The sequence below is a fragment of the Podarcis cretensis genome (genome assembly GCF_951804945.1).
Source record: "Podarcis cretensis genome assembly, chromosome: Z".
Taxonomy (NCBI): Eukaryota; Metazoa; Chordata; class Lepidosauria; order Squamata; family Lacertidae; genus Podarcis; species Podarcis cretensis.
The window spans coordinates 48,159,189-48,183,500 of NC_137184.1; the positions used below are offsets into that span (position 1 = coordinate 48,159,189).

The window sequence follows — 24,312 nt, forward strand, 5'->3', positions numbered from 1 at the left end:
TGTCCACAGGAGACCAGATGAGTTACTATTTGCAAGCCTCCTGTATAAATGCATGGGAACATTGTTTGCCTGGTTTTAAATAAAATTAAATGCAGATTTTTCTTTTTGTTTCTCTTCTGGAGGAGTGGCATGTGTGGGTGAGTGTTTGAAAAGAAAGTACAGGATCCCAAGAAAAAACAACAACCCACCATGCTCATTCTCAACTCCTGCACTGCCCACCTTCCTTTAGCCAACAAATACAGAGGGCGAATGGATTTTCCTCCCAGTTGATTATCCTGCAGATGTGATTGTATATTTAAAAACCTCAAAGAAGTGAGGTCACTTTCCCTAAATAACAGAAGATGTAGATCTATAAATAAAGGTTGCCAGACATTGGTCTTCTGAGAACATAATAGTTATTTTGGCCTCTGCTAGAGTCTGAGGCACACCCAGATTTGCGTTATTGCAACCCTTTCCCCATAAAGTAAGTAGCCATTTACACTGTGCCGCCATATCTGCAGAGGATTCTGAGGAGCATGGATTTTAACTTTTTTTTAAAAAAAACTGAAGAACATATGGAGCTTCTAGACTGAGGTAACTCAAGGAGCCATGTTAAACATTAGCTGTTTCCAAGCAAGCTTCCAGGTAATTTTGGCCAGCTAGTTATCAGCAGGTGTTCTCTGCTCTGATGTATTTTTCCTTTTTTATATTTTTGGAAGAGGGCATGTATAAATGGGAAGTTTAACCCCCAACAAAGTGATCCCTGAATTGATAAGGTGGGTCCTAAGGACTTTGCATTAGATTCACCAGGAAGCTGAATGGCCAAAACATCCCAGAAGAGCCATCTTGGATAGACTGTAGTCCTGCATGCTTTTCCCAGCTGTGGTCAACCAGAGATGACTTTGGAAACTGGCAAGCAAGGCATATCCTCCTGTTCTGTCTGTGTCCTCAGCATCTGGCAATCAGAGGCACCCTGATTTTGTTTTTTTAAAAAAATATTTTTTATTGGGTTTTCACATTTTAAAAAGACACACAGATAAAAACAAAAATAAAACATGTATAATTTCATAACCTTACTTTCTTAACCCCACTCCCTGACTTCCCCCCACCCCCCCTTCATACATCCCAAATCCAATAATTAGCTCAGCAGGTTCTTATCTCTCTTCTTTAACATATTATTGTTATTTTTAAAATTAATTCTTATTACTTGGCCAAATTTTACTTGTCCAATTTTCTTATAAATATTAAGTCCTTTTCTAAGGTCGACCCAAATTCCCTTCCACGAATTTCCCCCTTTTTATATTAAATGTAGGTCATAATAGCCAAACACAAAAGTCATAAAAGTTTTGAAATTCTGTTCTCCCCTCCCTCCCTACCCCGGATTCTGTCCCTTCCCAAATAAGTGTCCACAAAACAGTTCTTAGCCTGGATTCCTCACATCAGAGGCCTTCAAGTCTCTGTCAGTCTCTCTCTGCCGGTTTTGTTGGTAGCCCTCTTTGTTGGTCCTCAGTTCTCGAAGGAGCTCTGGCACAGTCTCATCAAATTTTCTTCCATCCAAAATACTTGGTAACAACTGCTGCAACAAGCCAACTGATCTCCCATGCTCAAAGAGGAAGCCCCAGTCATATTTCTTGTTTCTTTTAAGTTCCAATATTCCAAGTGTTCCATGGGCTTCCAGAGGCACCCTGATTTTGTTCCTGAGTTGCCAGAGGATGGGAGGATTAAAAACTGGAACTTACATCCAGATCCCAAGCAGAGACAAAATGATGAGTAGAGAGTGAAATCTTCTGTTCTTTTTCTTGGAAAAAAATCTGGAATAAAATCCAGCAGTGCAGCAGCAATCCTCACTATTCAGACTGATAATTTATGTTTAGTGCTCTCTTCTGGAGGCTGAGTCTCTTAACCATGATGAGACACTTCTTGGAATTCATTGCTTTCCTTCTGGGAGATACCCAGGAGAAGAAAACCAGGTTCAAAACAAACAGTAGCTTTAAAAGGGGCTAGTGGATCATTTTATAAACAATTTCAGGAAAAGGAACTGGAAATGTTTCAGACCGTTTCCTCTTAGAATAGGCTACTCTGAATACTTGGTGGTGGTGGGAAATCCAATGAGAAAGTTCCACGCATGCATGTAGAGTCATAGAATTGTAGAGCTGGAAGGGACACCGAGGGTCATCTAGTCCAACCCCCCTGGAATGCAGGAATCCTGCCCATCATATATTCAGAAACTGATGCATACATCAGTTAGCCTCTGCTTCCAAAGAAGTCAGCTTCTTATTATTAAAGTTGATGATGCTGCAATAATGGTTAAGGAAATTAGAACTTGTTTATACCATTTGTCCATTGAGTCCAGTGTTGTCTGCTCTGACTGGCAGCTTCTCTCCGGAGTTTTGGGCAGAGGGATCTTTTCACATCTACTGCCGCCTGATCCTTTTCTAGCCTGAAGATGCCAAGGGTCGGACCTGTGCTCAAGCCCTGAACTACTGTCTTTACTCATGTGCCACAGGTGGGATGTGTCTCAGTGGAAGCTTGCCCACAGGGATAAAAAACCTGTTCATTTTTATCACCTGCTTCTCAGAGACCGACCAATGAGGTGGTGATCTTCTTTGTACCCTGCCAGTTTAGACTGAGGGTGAAGGCTGGCTCCCATATTTTGGGAGAGGGGAATTTCTAGATGTCAAAAAGTAGCATGTCAGGAGAAGGATAGATTTAGCACCCTAATAGCTCTCATGCAGTATATATATTTGCTCCAGAGTGAAGCAATCCAGACCAGACAGAGGTTTTCCACCTCATATTATGTTTATGAGAACTGGGCTTTTGTTTTACTGTTTCTGATTTCCTAGTCCCAGCTGCTTTCCTTCTCCCTGATCATTCACTTGATTGATGGAACTGTCTAAACTTGTCAATTTCACTCTTAAGGTTTAAAAAAATAAAATTACTGGATGTATTGAAAAGCAGGAAATGCCCCCTTTCAAACATGTTATGTGGGAACTGCATTTGGTCAACTTTTGCAATATAAACTTCTTCCTGCATGAGATGCAGACATCGTTTGTCCTACAAAGATAAGGGAGATATGATTTCTGATATGGTTTCACTGTTGTGACTGGATATAAGAATGGAAGGAAACAGCCTGCAAATGTATACTGTAGTGCTCCAAAGGTCATTCCTATGCCAGCTCACTCTGGAAGAGTCAACTGTTTATTTTTCTACCTTGTTTTTCTTTGCTTGGGAGATCTTACTTTGGAGAGAGAGAGAGGCACACACACACACTTCTGCAAGCAAGTGGTGGGTACCTGCTCAGGCAGGTAGCCTCTTGTCTGCCTTTAGAAAGGTAAACACTCAAAGCAAGAGCACAAAATCTGCCTTCTGCATAGCCTGTTACAGAAAGAGTCTGTTAATGCATTTCCCAACTCCCTCCTTTGTTGCATAGTTGCCCTCCTGTGGCAACTGTCCTGACTCATCCAAAGGCATAGCTACTGCCCATGGTTCTCTTGCTCAAGATGATTATAGTAATTTGCTTTCTGCTTAGCAACTTAATGAGGCTTTTTGCCATCAGGTCATTTTCCTTCTTCAAACCCTTATTGAGATGTGTTGACTGTGTGTGACTCTTCACTTAGATGTTTTCCAATTTGGTGCTTTGGTGGGGAGAACCAACAAGTTTGGGGGCTTTAATCCCACCTGTGATTTCAGCTAGAATGTCCCCTCTTTCAGTTATGGTTGGGAGATTATTTCATTCTGTTTGGTGCCATGGTTGGCACTGCTCCTGTCCCGGCTCTTGCAATGTAATCTTGAGATGTGTGTGCCAACGACCAGTGGAAAGGAGGGGTGCTGCTCAATATCTTCCCACTGTAGGGATGCTTTGCAAAAGCCTTTGCCTATTCTGTGGCTTCCAGACATTTTGGACTACAACTCCCTGCGCTGGCTGGGGCAGATGAGAGTTGTAATCCAAAAGTCTGAAGTCTGCTCGGTTGGTGAAGTCTTCTGCACAGTATTTCACTCCTTTGCTTATATATGTCCTGCCTTTTTTCCTCCAAGGAGCTCAAGGTGGTGAACAAGGTTCTCCCCTTCCCCACGAAAACCCTGTGAGGTAGGTTAATGAAGACGTAAGATGAAAAGAGTGCATGGGAAGAGCATGCCTAGCCCCATGTGATAAAATATTGGCCCTGACAAGTCTGGGTTGAAATCACCACTCAGGTATTCCATGGGAAGCTGTCTTGTAATGGGTCATCTATTTGCTCATCTAATCCAGCATTGTGTACTCTGACTGGCAGTGGCTTCCCAGTGGAGGGCCTTCCCATCACCTCCCACCTGGCTTTTCATTGTTTCAAAGTGTGGATGTGAGAGACTGTGAGGACACCTTCAGACCATGCATGCACTCCACCACTGAGCTAAACCCTTTGTATATCTGGATCCCTACTATTTCCCCGATCAACATCTGTGGAAAGGGCCAAAGTTCAGCGGTAGAGCATTGGTTTTGCATGTGGAAGGACCCTGGTTCAGTCCCCAGCATCTCCAGGGTGGGGGGAGACCTCCTGTCTGAAACCCTGGAGAGCCTCTGCCAGTCAGTATAGACCATTTTGGGCTAGGTGGACCAATGGTATGACTTGAACAGTTTACATTCCTCAGAGGCTTTTAACAGAATCTTAGTGGTTGACGTGGAGTCAGTCTCTGAAGACTTCCTGATCAGAATAGTTGTGTCCCAAACAGCTTAGACTTTAAATGTGGATGATTCCTAGATGAATCACAGAATTGTAGATGCTCTGTCACTTGGTCCCATGTCCTTGTCTTTAGCAGGTTTCTTTAAGAGGCGATTTCATGCCAGTTAAGGATGAGGAGTATAGTAACTTTTGCATGCAAATATCCCAATTATGTGACCTGTCCTTTTGTCTCTTCTCTGTTGTCACCCTGCTGCTGTGGGTGTCTTCTGTAGCAGTCTCTGAGGCAAAAGAGAGGAGCTACTGGCACCACTTAAAAACAAGAAGTGTGTGCATTCTCCTTGCTTTTCCTGCCACAGAGAGATGCAGAATTGTAGGCTAAAAGCATAATCTGAGCACAATGCAGACAAATGTCTCTCTTGGAGCCTCTAATAAGCTTCTACCCATTCATTTCCTGATGCTGACAAGCTGAACAAAGAAGGAGGCATGTTTTAAATTTAGCTCTGAGTCACTGGCTTTCCTGCATCTCAGAACTCTGGGTAAGTGTATAGGCAGATTCCCTGTAATGAAAGCCAAATATACATCTGTTGCAGGTTTGCTGGACAGTCTCTCCTCATAAGCATTTTGCTTCTGTATTACTGTTGGGCAGTTGGGGGAGAAGGGATCTGTCAGGATGAAGCTGGGCATTGGCTTCAGTGAGATTTGCGCAGTCTAAATTGCATGCCAGGTTGGCAGCCATAATTACTTCCGTGGCCCACTCTGAGCAGCTTGTCGGGTGCAGACGTCCTCTTTGCATGATCATCGGTTCCTGGGTCACTGCGAGGGAAAGCCTGCTCCCTGCAGCTCCCCAGCCCATGAGAAAGTGGTTGTGGGAATAAGCATCCTTCTTGTGATGTTCTTTGGCATCTTTGTCCCACTTTTGAGAAATGATTAAAAACTTCCTTTTTCTTCTTCATGTTCTGTGTGGTTTCTTTGATCTTTTCCCTACTCGGAGGTTAATTATTGCACTTCTAATGCGCTTCGTTGCTTTCTTTTAGCTTTATCCTCCTGTGTGCCTGCAGTCAGAGATCTGTTCATTCTGTTTTTGCAAAGCTCGTAGCATATGCTGGGTACTTTATGAAGGCACCAATTGCTGCATGCAGAATTCAGTTTTCTGCACACTGGTTAGAGCTGGAGTGTCATGGGTCTCTTATCTCCCTTAGCAATAGCTAGGGATGTTGAGAAGGCAGTGGGGTTTTTTTATTCCACACTCTATTTCATGCAACACTGTTTCTTTTCTGCTGCTTTTCATCTTCCACCAAATATTGCATTATTGGTCTCGCTGTCTGCTGCGGCAGAGTTACATAACTCGCTAAAGTCATTACATGCATTTTGATCTTGTTATGTTATTCCACTTTGTTTGTGGAATCCACAACCATGAATACCGCTTGTATTAATTGATTTCCGTTCTGGACATGGGATGAATAACTGAACACTGGCAGTTTCCACTCGTGTTTTTGCTTTCATTCGAATTCTCTTATATCCCTAGCAATATTGTGCAAGATTTTTCAGGAAGGCAAGGAGGCAAGCAAGAGTGGTTCCTCTATGTTTGCCCAGCTAAGTTTGCCCTGTTGTGCTCCAGAACGTGAAATGTCTGCGAAAATCTTCTTCCAGTTCTCTCTGCTCAGGGTGTGGCTGGGGAAATGATGAGGGAAATGGAAGCTGGCACCTTCCTAGGAACCCTGATGTCATTTCCTGTGCTTCAGGGCCTCTTCTGTTGCCTGTGGAGGCGCTTCTAAAGGTTTTCTGTACTGTTTCAACATGCTGATGTGCATCCACAGTTCCTTTTTCTTCCACTGCGTGATTGCAATGGGCCTGACCACGCAGCTTTTTAAAAGCAGGTGTTCCTCAACATGGGAATATTATGAAGGGTGATGATGAAGCCTTGCTCACCAGGTAATAAAACACTCCATTCCTCTAAGCCCCCTAGTTGATGCTTGACTCCCAACAATTCTGAATAATTATTTTTATTCTGGAAAAGCCAAACAGGCATTGGGGAGTAATGTGCGTTGCTAAAGGGGGTTCTTGCAATCTAAGAGGCTTCCACATTTCTCTTAAGCTTATATTTCATTTCAAAAAAGTTTCCTAGTTTAAAGCTGGAATGTTCAAACCTAACATTCACAACTCTGGATTATTTGAAAACTGGTGTGTTTTTTTGCAAAAGACACCCCCACACACCCAGCTCCTCTCTCAGGGCTGAACAGTGCATAATGCAAAAGAGCCATGGTTTTGATTTCCTTACATGCCTTGATCTTTCTCAAAACAAAAAAAACAAGAATTATTTCTGGATTCTTATGCTTTAATTCAGCCTCAAAGAAAAGCAGCACTGGTTTATGAACCTTGGTTTGCTTTGAGCCTAGTTAGGTATTGGGTGTGTGAACCTGGCATCCTTCCTTGACCATGGTTTTTTTGGCCACCCTGTCCGGAAGCTCCCTAAGCTATAAAAGCACAAAGCAAGAGCTTCTGAAAAGCAAACGGAGCTTTGCAGAAACAAACCATGGCTTGTTAGACATCTGTGGGGCAACTCGTGGTTAATTTGAGGTTTGGCCTGACCAAATGCGTGACTAAAAGTTATGTGTGAACAAGGCCCTTGTGTCTATTAGGTGGCCATAAAATGACAGTTGCATGCGCATGTTGCACTGTGAGGAGATTGATATGGGCTTTGTAAGCTCTCTCTTAGCTTATCTGGTACGCATGTTGCTTGTCTCTTTCACAAGCAACCTGCGTCCCTGCCTTTCAGGTTGTAAGGGTGCAATTAGTCCCTCAAGGCTATTTAACCAGCCTACCATATGTTGTGCTTTTTCACTGAAGGGACTAGGCCTGATGCAAAGTGGCAAGAAAAATGCAAAAGCCAGTAGTCCAAAACTCCCATCATGAAAGAGCCTGTTAGGTGTTGAGATGACATCACAATGTTTTAAATGTACAGTTCCTTGCCACCTCTGCCTTTCTGATGGGGCTGGAGCCAAGTACAGGTGGAGCCAAGTACAGCCAAACTAACAGTGTCCAGGCATATAAAACAGAGAAGCTCAACTGATTTGATCCCCTGTATTGCAGAGGTTGGACTCTTTGGCTCCCTTCCAAGTCTGCAATTCTGTGAGTCTGTGATGTGACCAGCAGATTCCTTCTCCTTTGCAGCCAAAGGCCTGATAACAGAATTCCTTCTTGATACAGTGGTACCTCAGGTTACATACGCTTCAGGTTACATACGCTTCAGGTTACAGACTCCGCTAGCCCAGAAATAGTGCTTCAGGTTAAGAACTTTGCTTCAGGATGAGAACAGAAATTGTGCAGCAGTGGCACGGCGGCAGCAGGAGGCCCCATTAGCTAAAGTGGTGCTTCAAGTTAAGAACAGTTTCAGGTTAAGTACGGACTCCGGAATGAATTAAGTACTTAACCTGAGGTACCACTGTACTTAGTCCCATGGGGCTCCTTCTACAAAGAAGGCATTAGCCTTCTCCAGTTTCTCCTTCTCCAGCTGTAGCCCCCTTCCATATCACCTGCTGTTCTCAGGATCCTCCCACCCCAATAATGGCATTTGGGGGGGGGTGATCTGCAGTAGGAAAGGAGACAGGAACTCCCCAATGCAATCTCTGTAACGCAGTCTCTGCAAAAATCTTTAAAACACACAGACACACTTAGAACCTTGGCAAGTGTTTACCTCTCTGGAGAATTAGCTACTAGCAGCTAAATTTCTAGGTCATGGCTAAGGAAGGAGAGTGAGGAGAGTGACTCACTTTCCTGGCTCAAGGAGGACACTCTTTCTTCCCTCCTGAGAAAAAAAGCAGCAGGGAAACATTTTGGCTAAATCTCTCCTTGGTCAGGACTACTGTACTCTTTTAGCAATGTGAAATCTTTCCTTAGTAAAGCTGCATGCCATTAGCCCTGGCAGAACAAAGGAACTGTCTTCCTTTTCTGGGATGGAGAAAAAACCCACAATTTTAATCTGTGAAACAGAAGTTCTAACACATTGCTTAGAAGTAGTTTATGCCTGAAGATGTACCTTTTTCTTGTACTGAAGTTTTGGAACAATGTGCAGGGAAGCTGTGAATGATCCTTGGTTTGCTCTCTGCTTGCAGCTGAAAGCTTCTGTTTGATTCACAAATCAAATTTCAGAGAAGCCGCTGCCCCACCCGCTGGGCTGGATCTGTGATCTGTCTGCCCTGGAGCTTAGAGGCAGGTGAGGAGAGCTACTTGCTGGGAGTTTTGCTGTGTAATGCAAAGTTTCTAGACAGTGGGGAGGGGGCTTTTAAACAGCTCAGGCTTCTGTCAGCATGCTCTCATTTGCTGGCAGGAAGTGTTGTGACTTGCTGCTTAGAATTACAATTCTAAGAGGAATGCTGGGCTTCCAGAATTAACTTTCTGGGCGTGGAAGAATGTTCCATATTTTGCTGTGGGGCTAAGTGAAGAAACAGATCTGCTATCCTCTGAAATCTGGACGGGGCGAGGTAAGGAGACTGAAACAATTTCGGGGATCCAAAGCGGGAAGTCTTGGCTCAGTGTTGCTGCAGTGTGGCAAAATGAATTCTTGAGGCTACGCTGACTTGCAAGATTCCCCTCTCTTTTTACATTTAACTTCCTCTTTACCACTGGTGTGTTAAGCAGTCCTTTTGATAGAAGCGTACAGGAGATGGAATTCAGTCGAGACAAACCTTAAGATTAGAGTTTTTCTTGTGAAAAAATAAGAGCAGATTTGAGCAGTGTCTTATGTTTTTGGACAGGCTACGATGGCGGACTAATAGCTCTGTAGTTCTGGTTTGCTTCTCCAATAAAGCAATGAGTATAATGAGAGCAATGCTGGTCTGTCATTCTCCACCCCAAGTCATTTTTTCTAGATATAAGCAAAGAAACTGTGCCCTTAAATATGATTCCAAAACTCACAGTATGCTATTATAACAGAGCCAATCAAAATAGCGAGGTTTCTTTTTTTACTTCTCTCAGTGATTCTTCTGCACACACTTCTGCTTTTAGATCTGACAGTTGATTTTTGTGAACTAGGAGAAGCGATTTTTTTGTGGGGGGGGAGGCTTTCATGGGGTGGGACACTTCTTTGCAGAGCATTCTAAGTAAATATTTTTTGCTCATTTGATATGTGAAGCTACAATTTAGGTAATGGGAGGTATTTTCTAGGTTGCTCTAGACAGGAGTGTGTTGATGTTTTAAGTCAAGAATTAAGTTATCTAATAATGAGATGCTGCAAGCTCCAGTATTGAAAACAAACTTTCTTGTTGTCTTCATTTTGACACTTGTAATGTGATACATGGTCCATGAAGCTATTGCAAAATGGGCTTTGGATCTTTATGTAAAACTTCATTTGCTCTAGAGTGAGAATTGGGGTTGGGGTGTGTGTGAGAACTGAGCAGGATTCTGGAAGGGAAGTTCCTGCCATCTACAACCCCCCTGGCTCCTTGTTGTGGGGCTGTTTAGGCAGGGCTCTGTGGTTGCAATCCTGCACAGAGAAGAGCACTTAAAATCCCTTGACTTCAGGGATGCCAAGCACCTATGGGATTTTGCAGCCTGTATACTGCCGGGTTGACCTCTTCTTTCATTAGAGAATCAAAAATACTGCAACGATTTCTTAACTTGTCCATTTAGCCTTAGAACAGGCAGCAGTAGGTTAAACTAAACATAAACTGTCCCATTAAAGGTAAAGGTAAAGGTACCCCTGCCCATACGGGCCAGTCTTGACAGACTCTGGGGTTGTGGGCCCATCTCACTTAAGAGGCCAGGGGCCAGCGCTGTCCGGAGACACTTCCGGGTCACGTGGCCAGCGTGACATCGCTGCTCTGGCCAGAGCCAGAGCCGCACACGGAAACGCCGTTTACCTTCCCGCTGGTAAGCGGTCCCTATTTATCTACTTGCACCCGGAGGTGCTTTCGAACTGCTAGGTTGGCAGGCGCTGGGACCGAGCAGCGGGAGCGCACCCCGCCGCAGGGATTCGAACCGCCGACATTTCGATCGGCAAGCCCTAGGCGCTGAGGCTTTAACCCACAGCGCCACCTGAGTCCCATAACTGTCCCATTAGAAATGGAATAAATGGGCTGCCCAACAGCTCTAGGGACCTCCAGTTGTTTTGGATTGCAACTCCAAACCAGCCCCACCCAGCATTGACAAGAGCATCAGAAGAGCCTGCTGGATCAGACCAATGGCCCACCTAGCCCAGCATTCTGTTCTTCCAGCGGCCAACCAGATGGTTATGGGAAGCCCACAATCAGGATCCAAGCACAAGAGCACTCTTTACTCTTGCGGTTTCCAGGAGCCAGCATTCAGAAGCCGGGTGGGCCATTGGCCTGGTTTTATGTTATTATCTATAATAATAATAATAATTAATAATAATAATTAATAATAATAATAATAATAATAATAATAATTAATAATAATAATTTATTATTTATACCCCTCCCATGGGACGCAGGTGGCGCTGTGGGTTAAAGCCTCAGCGCCTAGGACTTGCCGATCGAAAGGTCGGCAGTTCGAATCCCTGCGGCGGGGTGCGCTCCCGCTGCTCGGTCCCAGCGCCTGCCAACCTAGCAGTTCGAAAGCACCTCCGGGTGCAAGTAGATAAATAGGGACCGCTTACCAGCGGGAAGGTAAACGGCGTTTCCGTGTGCGGCTCTGGCTCGCCAGAGCAGCGATGTCATGCTGGCCACGTCACCCGGAAGTGTCTCCGGACAGCGCTGGCCCCTGGCCTCTTAAGTGAGATGGGCGCACAACCCCAGAGTCTGACAAGACTGGCCCGTACGGGCAGCGGTACCTTTACCTTTTTACCCCTCCCATCTGGCTGGGTTTCCCACTCTGGGCGACTTCCAACAGAATATTAAAATAGTCTGTTAAACACTAAAAGCTTCCCTAAACAGGGCTGCCCTCAGATTTCTTCTAAAAGTCTGCTAGTTGTTTTTCTCTTTGACATCTGGTGGGAGGGCGTTCCACAGGGCGGGTGCCACAACAGAGAAGGCCCTCTGCCTGGTTCCCTGTAACTTGGTTTCTCGCAGGGAGGGAACTGCCAGAAGGCCCTTGGCGCTGGACCTCAATGTCCAGGCAGAACAATGGTGGTGGAGACGCTCCTTCAGGTATACTGGACCGAGGTCATTTAGGGCTTTAAAGGCCAGCACCAACACTTTGAATTGTGCTTGGAAATGTACTGGGAGTCAATGTAGGTCTTTCAAGACCGATGTTATGTGGTCTCGGTGGCCACTCTTGTCACCAGTCTAGCTGCCTCATTCTGGATTAGTTATAGTTTCCAAGTCAGCTTCAAAGGTACCCCACATAGAGCGCATTGCAGTAGTCCAAGTGAGAGATAACTAGAGCATGCACCACTCTGGGCTGGTAGGGTCTCATCCTGCCTATCAGATGGAGCTGATAAACAGCTGCCAGGACACAGAATTTACCTGCGCCTCCATGGACAGCTGTGAGTCCAGAATGACTCCCAGGGTGTGCACCTGGTCCTTCAGGGGCACAGTTACCCCATTCAGGACCTCTACACCTGCCCACCTCCTGTCCCCCCCAAACAGTACTTCTGTCTTGTCAGGATTCAACCTCAATCTGTTAGCAGCCATCCATCCTTCAACCGCCTCCAGACACTCACACAGGACCTTCACCGCCTTCACTGGTTCTGATTTAAAAGAGAGGTAGAGCTGGGTATCATCCGCATATTAATGAACACCCAGCCCCAACCACCTGATCTCTCCCAGCAGCTGCATGTAGATGTTGAAAAGCATGGGGGAGAGGAGGGAACCCTGAGGCACCCCATAAGTGAGAGCCCAGGGGTCTGAACACTCATCCCCCAACACCACTTTCTGAACACGGCCCAGGAGAAAGGAATGGAACCATTGTATAACAGTGCCCCAGCTCCTAGCCCCTCTAGACGGTCCACAAGGATGTTATGGTCGATGGTATCAAAGGCCGCTGAGAGATCCAGCAGAACTAGGAAACAGCTCTCACTTTTGTCCCTAGCCTGCTGGAGATCATTGACCAAGGCAATTTCAGTCCTATGATGAGGCCTGAATCCCGATTGGAAGGGATCCAAATGGTCTGCTTCTTCCAGGCGTGCCTGGAGTTGTTCAGCAACCACTCGCTCAAACAGCTTGCCCAAGAATGGAAGATTTGAGACTGGGTGATAGTTGGCCATGATGGCCGGGTCTAAGGATGTTTTTTAAGAAGCGGTTTAATGACCGCCTCTTTCAGTGGGCCTGGGAAGGCTCCCTCACAGAGGGAAGCATTCACCATCCCACGAAGCCCATCGCCCAGCCCATCACCCAGTTCTAGACTACGATTCTCACCATCCCTGGTCAGCAGGGCCATAGGATTTCATTGGTGCCTCTAGGCATGTGCTCCACACTCTGAGCTTTATCCCCCCCCCCCAAGAAAGAGCAAGTCTCTAGCTCTCATAGAACTTTATGAGTCAAAATACACAGGTACTTCTTGAGTGATTTCTGTGAAATGAGGGTGTGGTGTAGCCACGTTGTATATTTTTATTGGTGCTGAGGAATGCACCCTGTTGCTATCAGACAGAAGTAGCACCTCCCCCGCCCTTCTCTCTGAGTGAAATCAATACCTTGTGATCTCCACAATTGGGACCAGTAGGACATAATGGAACGGTCTCCCTCGGGAGGTGGTGGACTCTCCTTCCTTGCAGGTTTCAAAGCAGAGGTTGGGTGGCCATCTGTCATGGATGCTTGAGCAGAGATTCCTGCATTGCAGGGGGCTGGACTAGATGACCCTCGGGGTCCCTTCCAGCTCTACAATTCTATTGATTCTATGACTTCCCATGGTAAGGTTTGTGGAGGTGACTGTCTCTCTAATTTTGTGTTTTGCTGCACTCCCCACAGCAGCCACTTTGTCCTATGCCCCCGCACAACAGTTCTTTGGGGACTGGTGCCCCCTGTGTTCTCTCAAAATTCAAAATGTGCCCACTGGTACAAAAAGTTGGAGAACTCCTTACTTATATCATGCGATAACCTAAAAAAAATTTCTCTTTCCAAGCCAGCTTGATTGGTGGTGGTGGTGGGGGAGTGTTAGGTGTGGTTCAGATGGCTACTTAGCCAAAATGGGTTTAGTATTTCACTGCCTCCCACTTAATCTGTCTTGCAAAGCAGGATATGTGAAATTGCAGGGTAAAATGAGAGCCTACTCTAAACCTTCAAGTTTTGTAAGTAATTTCTTTGTCGTATTATTAACAAGGTTCACTAAAACAATATTAGAAAACATTTTAACAAAAGAGGGTAACTGTTAGCTGTGTTGTTGTTTTCTTCAAACAACAACACACAAACATCTTGGCAGTGACTCCATCTTAATAATAATAATAATAGTAATGTGGGATTTTCACAAGTTTGCCTATAATAAAATCTCAATTCCATTTCACTCACTCTCTCTGAAGACAAAGGAAGATTTCAGAATAGCTTGTGAGGCCTGAATTGCAGCTCAGTTCAGATAATGTTGGGCTTGGCCAGGGAGGGGCCGGCTCACGGCTCTAGTTCCAAACCATTTCAGGACATAAGTAGCAAGGAAAACAGCTGATAGCCTCTGTCTCCCATCCCACATTGAGGACTGGCACCTTTAATCTGTTGCCAAGTTAATAAATATTTTATATATATATTTAAATTATTCTGATTAGTTTTAGGAGTTCTCCTCCTACTAAATTTTAATGGCCCAGAAAGCCCCAGCTCCACTGCTTGCGTGCCTGCCAGCCTCTCTCTTTGAAGACTTCTCACGTTCAAGCATTTATTCCATTGTTCCCCAACCTGGTGCTGTTTTTTGGGACTACAGCTCCTATCAGCCAGCATAGCTCATTGGAGTTGTAGTCCAAAACAGCTGATCTATGGGCAGGGGTGGGGAACCTGAGGCCTGGGAGCCACATGTAGTCATTTTGGGCTGGCCTCCTCAAGCCACTCCTCTCACACTTGCTGCCCTGGGGCTTCCCAGGGTTTTTGCCTGGCTGGGGTGCATAATGATCAGTGTTAACCACTTTTGCTCGCCTGAGTGGAGAGAGATGTGTGGAACGTGTGTGTGTGTGTGTGTGTGTGTGTGTGTGTGTAGGGGTCTTTTGCATGCCTGGAATCTGACACTTGGCTCACTTTTGCCCCAGATGAAATGAGGCCCCAGTCTAAAGAAGCTTCCTCCCCCTTGCTCTAGTTCAGTGTTTCCCAAACCTAGGTCCCCCCAGCTGTTTTTTTGGACTACCAGCATCCCTAGCTAGCAGGACCAGTGGTCAGGGATGATGTGAACTGTAGTCCCAAAACAGCTGGAGACCCAAACATGGGAAACGCTGCCTGGGGCATTAGAAAATCCATTAGAAACACTAATGGCTTGGTGTGGGCGTGTTTCTTTTTTCTTGCTAGGAATGCCTTCGCTGGCAGTTTGAAATTTATTTTATTTCATTCCTGTTAGAATGTATTGTTTATGATCTGCAGTGTTTGTGCCATCTCGGTCCTAATCTTTGTGGCCTAATGGCAGCCTCTGCCTGACTGCTTGAGAGCTGTGGTGACCTTGCTGAGTTTTATTTGTTTTGTTGCCTTGGGAGGTGGTGGACCCAGTAAAAGAACTGTTGAAAGATGCTAAAAGCTGCTGGCTTTCAGGTAGAGGAATGTGGAAAGGTTTCACTCCTCATACCTTTAAGGAGATTGAGCAAGTACTCTGCTCTGCCGGCTCCAAGAGTTCTTTATTCTATTTTTTTGTAATCTCTGCTTGTTGCTGCTGCTAAACAGTTAGATGATATGAGAGCTTAACCTTTTTGAACCTGGATTCTTCTGAGTGTAGGTCACTTGGAACAGAAAGTGACTGGATTTCTTTTCTTCAAATTTTTGTTTGTATAACTTCCACAGCATGTGTGGAAAGGGCTTCGGGACAGAAAAATAAAACCCCACCCTGAAAAAGGCCCGTGCAAACGCAGAGGAAACAAAACCATCCTAAAGCAAAGCTACTGTAAGGGTACAACAGCAACTAATAGTACTAGTACTATGAGTAGTAATAATGGTAGTAGTATTAATACAGCAACATCAGGAGGGCCAGAGGTCTCTTAAAAGATACATTGGGTAGATGTGAAAGGTATTAGCCTTCACATTTTTAGAAATGTATATTTTAGTGTGGCAGCACTCACTCTTTGGGACTCCTTATCGTTGGCATCAGGCAAACACCTTCGCTGTGCTCTTTTCAGTGAAAATATGTGTCTTACCAAGCCTATCCAGACATGTAGGAATTTGACATGTGTTTTAATCTGGTTTTTACCTTAGCATTGATTTTAATCATTTTTGAATGTTTTAAATTGTTTTTAACAACAATGACCAATGGCTCATCTAGTCCAGCACTATGTTCTGACAGTGGTCAAGAGCATGCCCTAATTGGAAGCACCCAAGCAGGACCCAAGTGCAACTCATGATTCCCAGCCAGTGTTAGAAATTCAGATATATATAAGCCAGGCACCAAATGGCTTCTTAAACCAGGATGGCTCCTTAAGCCCAAACAGAATGCCTAGTTGCCATTTTGGGGCCAGACGGCTCAAAAGTTGTATTTTTCAATAGGACTTTTCAGTTCCTGAAATTCATTCCGAATGTGCAGATAAAATATAACAGATAGAATTCTACAGAATGTCTTGCTAGTGTGTGAAAACAGGTTACACAGGCATGTACCTCCAAATGGTAGAGACGTCAGGTGCCAATCCTGGTGTCCAGGCATCTTCACTTGGTTGAAAGTGGCTACTAGTCAGGTGCAAACTTCACTTGCTGAATTTCAAATGCTGTATCCCAGCAATGAATATTCAGAGACATATATCACCCTTGATGGGTTGCTGGCCATCGCTGCCTCCATTGTTTTAACTATGGAGTGGTAGTCATCCTTCCTGCACGTGCACTGTGCTTTGAAGGACTCCAGAGGGAAGTGCAGCTGTGGGGGACTCCTAGATTATATCTACACCTCCAGACTTGGGGTTGTGGGGAAGGGGGCACAGGATTGGCCCTGTGCTCACTGGGAGACATAACCTGGTGTCAGGGACCAGCACCCCATTTCTGTGCATATCTAGTCATAAGCTGGTCCTGCAAAGCTCAATGGGGCTTGCCCCCATGTTCATGGGATGGCAGCAAGCATGGTTTCGTGGGACCAAAACCCATTGGGACTTACTTCCAAGTGGACATACATGGGGCTGTGTTTAAGGGTGAGGGCAGGATATTGGTTTCCCACCAAAATTTGCAGAACTCTGATATTTGCATAGGGCCTTATCTGTTCAAAGTGCTTCTCAATAGTCTTCATGAGAAAGGTGTTGACCATTAATATCCCCATATTACAGATGTGTGTATCGGAGATGGAGAGATAAGATCTCAGAAAGAACACCTATAGCTGCCTAGTGAGCATTCAGACTGAAGTGTAGGAGGAGGTCACAGCACATATTTGGCATGCAGAAGGAAATTAAAAGTTCCTGAGATCTTTGAGAGTTGCTGTCAACGAAGACTTGCATCCAGTTCAGTGCTAATTAAGCATCCCATCGGCACAAGGATTTCTTCATGTGCAGTGGGACTTGCCCCCATGGCATGGCCAGTGGGACTTGCCCCCATGGCATGGCCAGCACAGTTGGTTAGAGTGTGGTACTAAGGATGCCAAGGTTGCAGGTTTCATCCTCGTTTGGGGCAGCTGCATATTCCTGCGCTGCAGGGGGTTTCACCAAATAATCCTCAGGGTCCCTTCCAACTCTACGATTCCTCCTGCTTGCCTCCCCCCCCCCAAACTGTTCTGAGGCTTTTCCCCAATCTCCTAGATCATATTTGGGGAGAGTACAGGGTGCATGTTTGAGCATGGAGGGGGGAGAGGAGGAAAATCTCATTGTGCATAAGGGAATCCTTGCACTGACAACTGGATGCTAACTTAGCACTATGTTGGATACAAGCCCAGGGATGTTTCAGTTTAATGACCCCCTAGATGAACTAATTTCTAGATCCAGTATACCTGAAGGAGCGTCTCCACCCTCATCGTTCAGCCCGGACACTGAGGTCCAGCGCCAAGGGCCTTCTAGTGGTTCCCTCGCTGTGAGAAGCCAGTTTACAGGAAACCAGGCAGAGGGCCTTCTCGGTAGTGGCACCCGCCCTGTGGAACGCCCTCCCACCAGATGTCAAAGAGAAAAACAACTACCAGACTTTTAGAAGACATCTGAAGGCAGCCCTGTTTGGGGAAGCTTTTAGTGTTTAACAGATTATTGTATTTTAATATTTTGTTGGAAGCCGCCAAGAGTGCCTGGGGAAACCCATCCAGATGGGCGGGGTATAAATATTAATAATAATAATAATAATAATAATAATAATAACAACAATAATAATAATTTAATTAATTATTATAGATAAGAACATAAAACCAGGCCAGTGGCCCACCCGGTCCAGCATCCATCCTGTTCTCACAGCAGCCAAGCAGATGCCAATGGTAATGGAAATCCCCCAAGTGGGACTTGAGCATATTACCTCTTCCCTCCTGCAGCCTCCAGCAACTGGTACTCAAGAGGCGCTGCTGCCTCCAGCTGTGAAGGTGGAGCATAGCCATTGTGGATAGTTGCCATCAATAGTTGTCTCCCCCATCTAAGCTGGTGGTCATTACTGCCTCCTGTGGGACTTGAGTTCCATAGTTTCATCCCCAAATGTTTTGGACTACAACTCCCATCATCCCGGACTGAGGCTTCTGGGAGCTGTAGTCCAGAACCAAGCAGATTGCTGAAGTGTATTTGCAATGTGAAAGAAGGGAAGCTCCTTTTGCACTAGCTGTTGTGATCAACATAGGAGAATTTCCATTATGCTTTGCTTCTGGTTAGAGGAAAGGACACCCACAGCATAATTAATAGCCTATTTCTCCATTAATGGTTCATGTCTATTGTCTGTATGAAACCAGCTGGGCAGGCACAGGTGGGAAAATTAATTCTGATTCCTTGGTGCCATACCTGGCCCTTTTTGTGAGCCAGGTTCAAATGTTTAAGAACTAGCTAGAACTTCGTAAAATACTCATAATTCTGTATGCTAGTGTCAAATGTTCTGGCCTAAAGAGAGAGGCTCACCCTGTGTAGACAGACTCTTCCTCCCTGCTTGCTGTTTCTTGTACCTCTGGCACAGCTTGAAATATCCACGGGTCATGGGCTGGCTTGTCTACAAGAAGTCACCTAATATACAATCCAGTGGTGGCTACCCAAAGGAAAAATAAATAAACATGAGTTTAAACCAGATGTTGTGAGGGTCCCCCCGCCCCAAGCACTGAGCATAGGATGGGCAACACCCAACACCCCTCTCTTGAGCACATCTCCATCGTCACCTCTCCCCTTCCTGTACTACAGGAATGCAGGACTTTGGACCCTCAAATGTGATCCTCCAGTACTTACTGTCTAGCCCTGCTTTGCCCCACACTCGATGCTTGAGGGCTTCTGCCCTGCAGGAAATGTGCTGTTGACTTCTGATAATGCCTCTTGCTTGCCTGAGGGGGAGAGAGAGAGAAGGAAGAAACTAGCCTACTAATGGCTAGAGCAGGGGTCAGCAACCTAAGGCCCATGGGCTGGAAGCGGCCTGCAGACGTAGTTTGACCGGTCCACGAGCCACCGCTGAGCTGCCCGCTGACGCGCTGTGCTAAACCGGTGCAGCGTGGTATGGGAACTCACTTCTGCGGCACTGAAAATCATGTCTGTGCATGCGCAGATGCCGAAAATGCACGTCTGCGCAGACACTGAAAATCATGGGTGTGCACGCTCATGCACACGCGTGGTCTGGCCCAGGCAAGATAAACCTTGCTGACTCTGGGCTAGAGTGTCTGGAACCTGGAAGACTAGGGTTCAAATCCTCACTCGGCCTTGAAGCTCACTGGATGATCTTCAGGCAGTCACTGCCTCTCAGCCTAGCCTGCCTCAGAGGGTTGTTGTGGAGATTGAACAAGTAGGAGGAGAGCCACATAGGGCACCATGATCTCCTTGGTTGGGTGGGGGAAGCAGGATAGAAATGCAGTAATACAGGCAGTCTTGCAGTTGTTGCTCTGCCTGCTTCTGCCCCTGGCCCACTGGATGAAAACGTCTCCACATAGCTGCCACAGGATGTGAACAGAAGTGGCTTTAAGAGGGTCGGCCACAGCATGTGAAGGAGCAAAGTGGGAGCATGCCTGTGAATATTAGTAGCTAGTTCATGTGGAAATGAAAGTGCCAGGGCTCTTAAGTATGACCTGCAAATGGCGCGCGCGCGCACACACACACACACACACACACACAAAGCATTTGACAGTAGCTGAAACATTGGTGGCAGCCCATTCATCACATGAAGCGGATCATGCTCTAGACCAGGCAGCTGCTGCCTTTTCGCTGCTCCCTTGTCTCCTAGGCAGGGCTGCGAGTCTGGCCTTAGTCAGCATGATCTAATTGTGCCGGCTTCTCCCACAGGATTGCCCTGCCAGCTGGGCGTTCCCTGGCCTCTCCCTGGCCTCCTGGTTTACTCCCTTGTCATGGCATCCGATTGCATTCAGAAAGCAAAAGCCAACGCTTAACTAATTTGTGATTAATGCCTCCCTTGAGTGAACAAATAGCAACATTGTCATCGAGACAATGTCAGCAGTCTTTTGGGTGGGTTCCCTGTAAGCACGCTTGGAAGCAAGTTCCGAGTCCTTATAATTGTGTGGCTTTTTAAAATCCGATAGTTGCAGGTTTTGCCACAGCTGCTAGGATGCTGATTTCATAGTTTCTCAGACTGCACCAGATTTCATGGATGTTGGAAAGGTGTTTTGTTAGCAGTAGCTAAACCTCTAGGCTACTCAGAGTAAAGTAGCCCACAATGGAGGTTCTTAATGCTAAGACAGCAGGCTCTGGTATGTTTTCTAGTCTGTTCTAATATAAGTATTGGGGAGGAATTGCAGCCGGTTGGCTGGAGCACTTACTCTGCATTCAGAAAGTTCAAAGGCTCCATTGTCAGGTGATGGGCAAGAGCCTTCTCCAGGGACTCGGGCAGAACATAAGAAGTGTGCTGCAGAATCAGTCACAGGCTCATCTAGTCCATCATCATGTTATAGTGACCAGCCAGAGAACAGCTGCCAGTCAAAGGAATCATAGAACTGTAGAGTTGGAAGGGACCACGAGGGTCATCTAGTCCCAACTCCCTGCATTGAAGGAATCTTTTTGCCCAACGTGGGGCTCAAACCCACAACCCTGAGATTAAGAGTTTTCTTTACCCACTGAGCTATCCCAGGGGTGGGGGATCTCTGGCTCTGGGAGCCACTCCTGAGTTTTTGTGTACCACTTTGAGCACAGACCTATTTGTAGAAAATGCAGTAGATTAATTAATTGACTATGGCTCTGACTGTGCTGCTGAGTCTGCATGCCGTTCATTTGCCATAATCTAACAAGTGTTAGAAAGCAAGAAGAATGTCTAAGCGGCTATTCATTTAAGGGAGTTTGGCTAGAGCAGAGAATGGAAGTGTTGAACAGGGAAAAGGAAGTGCAAAGATAATGGAATAAAACACGGAGGGTGTGGATGAAAAAATGCAGAAGGAGAGATGCTCTTGAGCTGTGGAACTGAGCCATAGCTCAGTTGCAGAGCCCATTTCTTGCAAGCAGAAGGTCCCATCTCTGGGTGAGGCTGGGGGAGACCCCTCTCTGAATCCTTGGAGAACTGCCGTCTGTCAGTGCAGACACTACTGAGCTACATGGACCATTCGCAGCTTCCAGAGTGCCTGTCCATCACCATCCAAAATGATGGGAATCACAGAATTGCAAGTTGGAAGGGACCCAGAGGGTCATCTTGTAGTTCAGTTTCCTGCGGTGCAGGAATCCTTCCCACAGCTATCCCTGGGAGAGCTTGAACTACAAACCTTCTGCTTAACACTGACCCATTGTACCACCTGGGGCTAATAGTGCTGCAGCACTTGGGAAATGTTTTGACCTGAAGGGAACTGAAGGGAGAAGCAGAATCCAAACCTGCATATGTGTCTCTTGCAGGACCAGGTGTGCACAAAGAGCCCCCGAAAATAGCAGCTCAACCAGTTAACACAGTGATTCCCAAACCTTTCCCCATAAACCTGAATCCATAAACTCATCCCCAGTGCCCCCTACCCTACCCTGTAAAAAGCATTATTCAGAATAGCAGTTTGTACAACCTGCTAAGTGCAAGAGGAAAACAGAAAAGCCAAAACAGTAACAGTTAATTGCACATTGATTCAGAATCCAATCAAAACTATTTCATTTAATTAATTCAGCAGATATGATCCAGTGACACCAGCTTTTCAAAATCTGATAGTCATTGACACCTCCAGCCTCCCTCTGCTGCCCACTTGCCTCCCCTAGGTAATTCCCCCTTCCTGCTCCCCCTGGGGGGCATTGCTTTGGGAACCACTAAGTTAGAAGGTTGAAGGACCCTTTCATCTGCTCTCCACCCCTTCAATCTTGCCCTGCAAGATCTTTTCTCTCTTTAAATAAGTTTTAAGGAACACTGTAGCCAGTTAACTTCAGAATTATCTTTCAGCAACAAACAGAGCCTCTGGCACGGAAGGAATTTGATAAACAAGGAAGTAAATTAGAATCATAGAATCATAGAGTTGGAAGAGACCACAAGGGCCATCGAGTCCAACCCCCTGCCAAGCAGGAAACACCATCAGAGCACTCTTGAGATATGGTTGTCAAGCCTCTGCTTAAAGACCTCCAAAGAAGGAGACTCCACCTTCAGGCTTTGAAGGGACGATGGCAAAAAAAGAGGAGGAGATATTTAATCTGAAAACACCCTCCTCTCCTCTTACTGATCTTATTGGGATGGGTGATGGGAGCCAGCCCCATGAATAGAGGATCTTTCCCATCTGATGTCTCCTTCACACATTAACTTTTACTTCCCAAGAGGAAATATTCAGCTGCATTCCCACCAAACATTTAAAGCAACACCCTGTCACTCTAGTTTAAATGAATATGGCTTCCCCCAGAGAATCCTGGGAAGTCCAGTTTGTGAAGGGTACTGAGAATTGTTAGGAGACTTCTATTCCCCTTCTAGAGCCACGGTTTCCAAAGTTTCCTGTGAAGAAGGGTTGGTTGTTAAACCACTCTGAGAATTTAGGCGAGCCCATCAAGTCATGTAGAAATCAGACATTTGTTTTAAGCTGGTTTTTGGCTTTTATTTTAATTATTTTTGAATGTTGCAAAATGTTGTTTTAAAATGTTTCCTTAATGGAGGTAGGTATATATATATATATACGCAGGTGGCGCTGTGGGTTAAAGCCTCAGCGCCTAGGACTTGCCGATCGAAAGGTCGGCGGTTCGAATCCCTGCGGTGGGGTGCGCTCCCGCTGCTCGGTCCCAGCGCCTGCCAACCTAGCAGTTCGAAAGCACCTCCGGGTGCAAGTAGATAAATAGGGACCGCTTACCAGCGGGAAGGTAAACGGCATTTCCGTGTGCGGCTCTGGCTCGCCAGAGCAGCGATGTCATGCTGGCCACGTGACCTGGAAGTGTCTCCGGACAGCGCTGGCCCCCGGCCTCTTGAGTGAGATGGGCGCACAACCCCAGAGTCTGTCAAGACTGGCCCGTACGGGCAGGGGTACCTTTACCTTTTTACCTTTATATATATATATATATATGGTGTTTTACCTTTCACAAAATGTTTTGAGGTTACAACTGAGCAGTATATGTAAATTTTGAGAAATAAGCCAATAAAGTAGCGGAAAGGGAAGTTGGAATGATTCCATCACAACCAGAAAAATTTGGGTACTTTCCTGTGCTCACATGTAAATGAAGAGCCCCTGCATCAACTGGGAGCTTCCCTGTGACACAAGATTTGTGGGACTTGCAACTGAGAGGAGCCAATGCTTCGTTGCACCAATGATACTCTCTGTGGTCTGCATGTGATGGATGAATACAGGATGCTAGGGGCTCTCCCCTATTGACTTTGCTGCTGCTTCCTGCATAGTAATCCTCTACTATGTGGAAGTTGAGTTTCTCTCTCAAACAGGCTTCAGAAAAGGGCTCGGTGGCTCATAAAACTCTATTCTGCTCTGCCTAGAGCTGAAAACTGACCCTTGAACCCACATCCCAATTGCTGCATCCTCTAAGCAGGCTTCTGTGGCGCCTCTGGGTGGGGGGACGACTCCTCCAGAGCCTCTTTTCTTCCATTTAAAACAGCAGAAGTGGTGTTATTAGTGCTCTCTGCTTTCAGAAACAGGAGCTGACCTCGCTCTCTCCGTGTTTAATAGAGTCAACGAAGCATTACTAACCATTGCATGCATCTTTCTCTCCACCCTGCCCCTCTTTCTGTCCCCGAACAGGACTTGAAAAGCCAACAGCAGTGATTTCCACTTGGTGTCTGCTGTGATTTTACTGTGTTCCTGGCTCAGAGGGCAACCGCCCCCCACGCAAGACAATATATAGGTAAGGCGAACCATGTGGTGCTTTAACTTATTTGTATATTTATCACAGCGGTTCTCCAAGGAGGAGGAAGAGGCCATGGCAATGCCTGCTTTTCTTCCTCCCACCTCACATTCTGCATCCTCACAACAAATCCTGCTTAGAGAAACTCAGAAACTGTATGGCTGGGTTCAAATTCATGGAAAATGGGGCTATGAATTAGGCATGAGGACTGATGCTCTGCCTTCACTGTTGGAGGCAGCCATGCTTCTGAACACCAGTTGCCGGAAAACACAGGTGAGGAGAGGCACCTGCTTGTGGGCTTTTTCCCATTGG

At 46.0% G+C, this 24,312-nt stretch overlaps 1 protein-coding gene across 4 annotated transcripts in view; it reads left to right on the forward strand.

Moving 5' to 3' along the window:
- Positions 1-24,312, forward strand: part of PLS3 (plastin 3) — a 65,398-nt gene that overhangs the window by 13,866 nt on the left and 27,220 nt on the right. For 2 of the 4 annotated variants that reach the window (XM_079962797.1, XM_079962800.1), the window contains exon 2: positions 23,898-24,000. The gene's annotated coding sequence lies outside the window, so the exon portion shown is untranslated. Of the gene's footprint in view, positions 1-8,749; positions 8,851-8,882; positions 9,119-23,897; positions 24,001-24,312 lie in introns of those variants that run through there. The other 2 variants (XM_079962798.1, XM_079962799.1) reach the window with 2 other exon arrangements.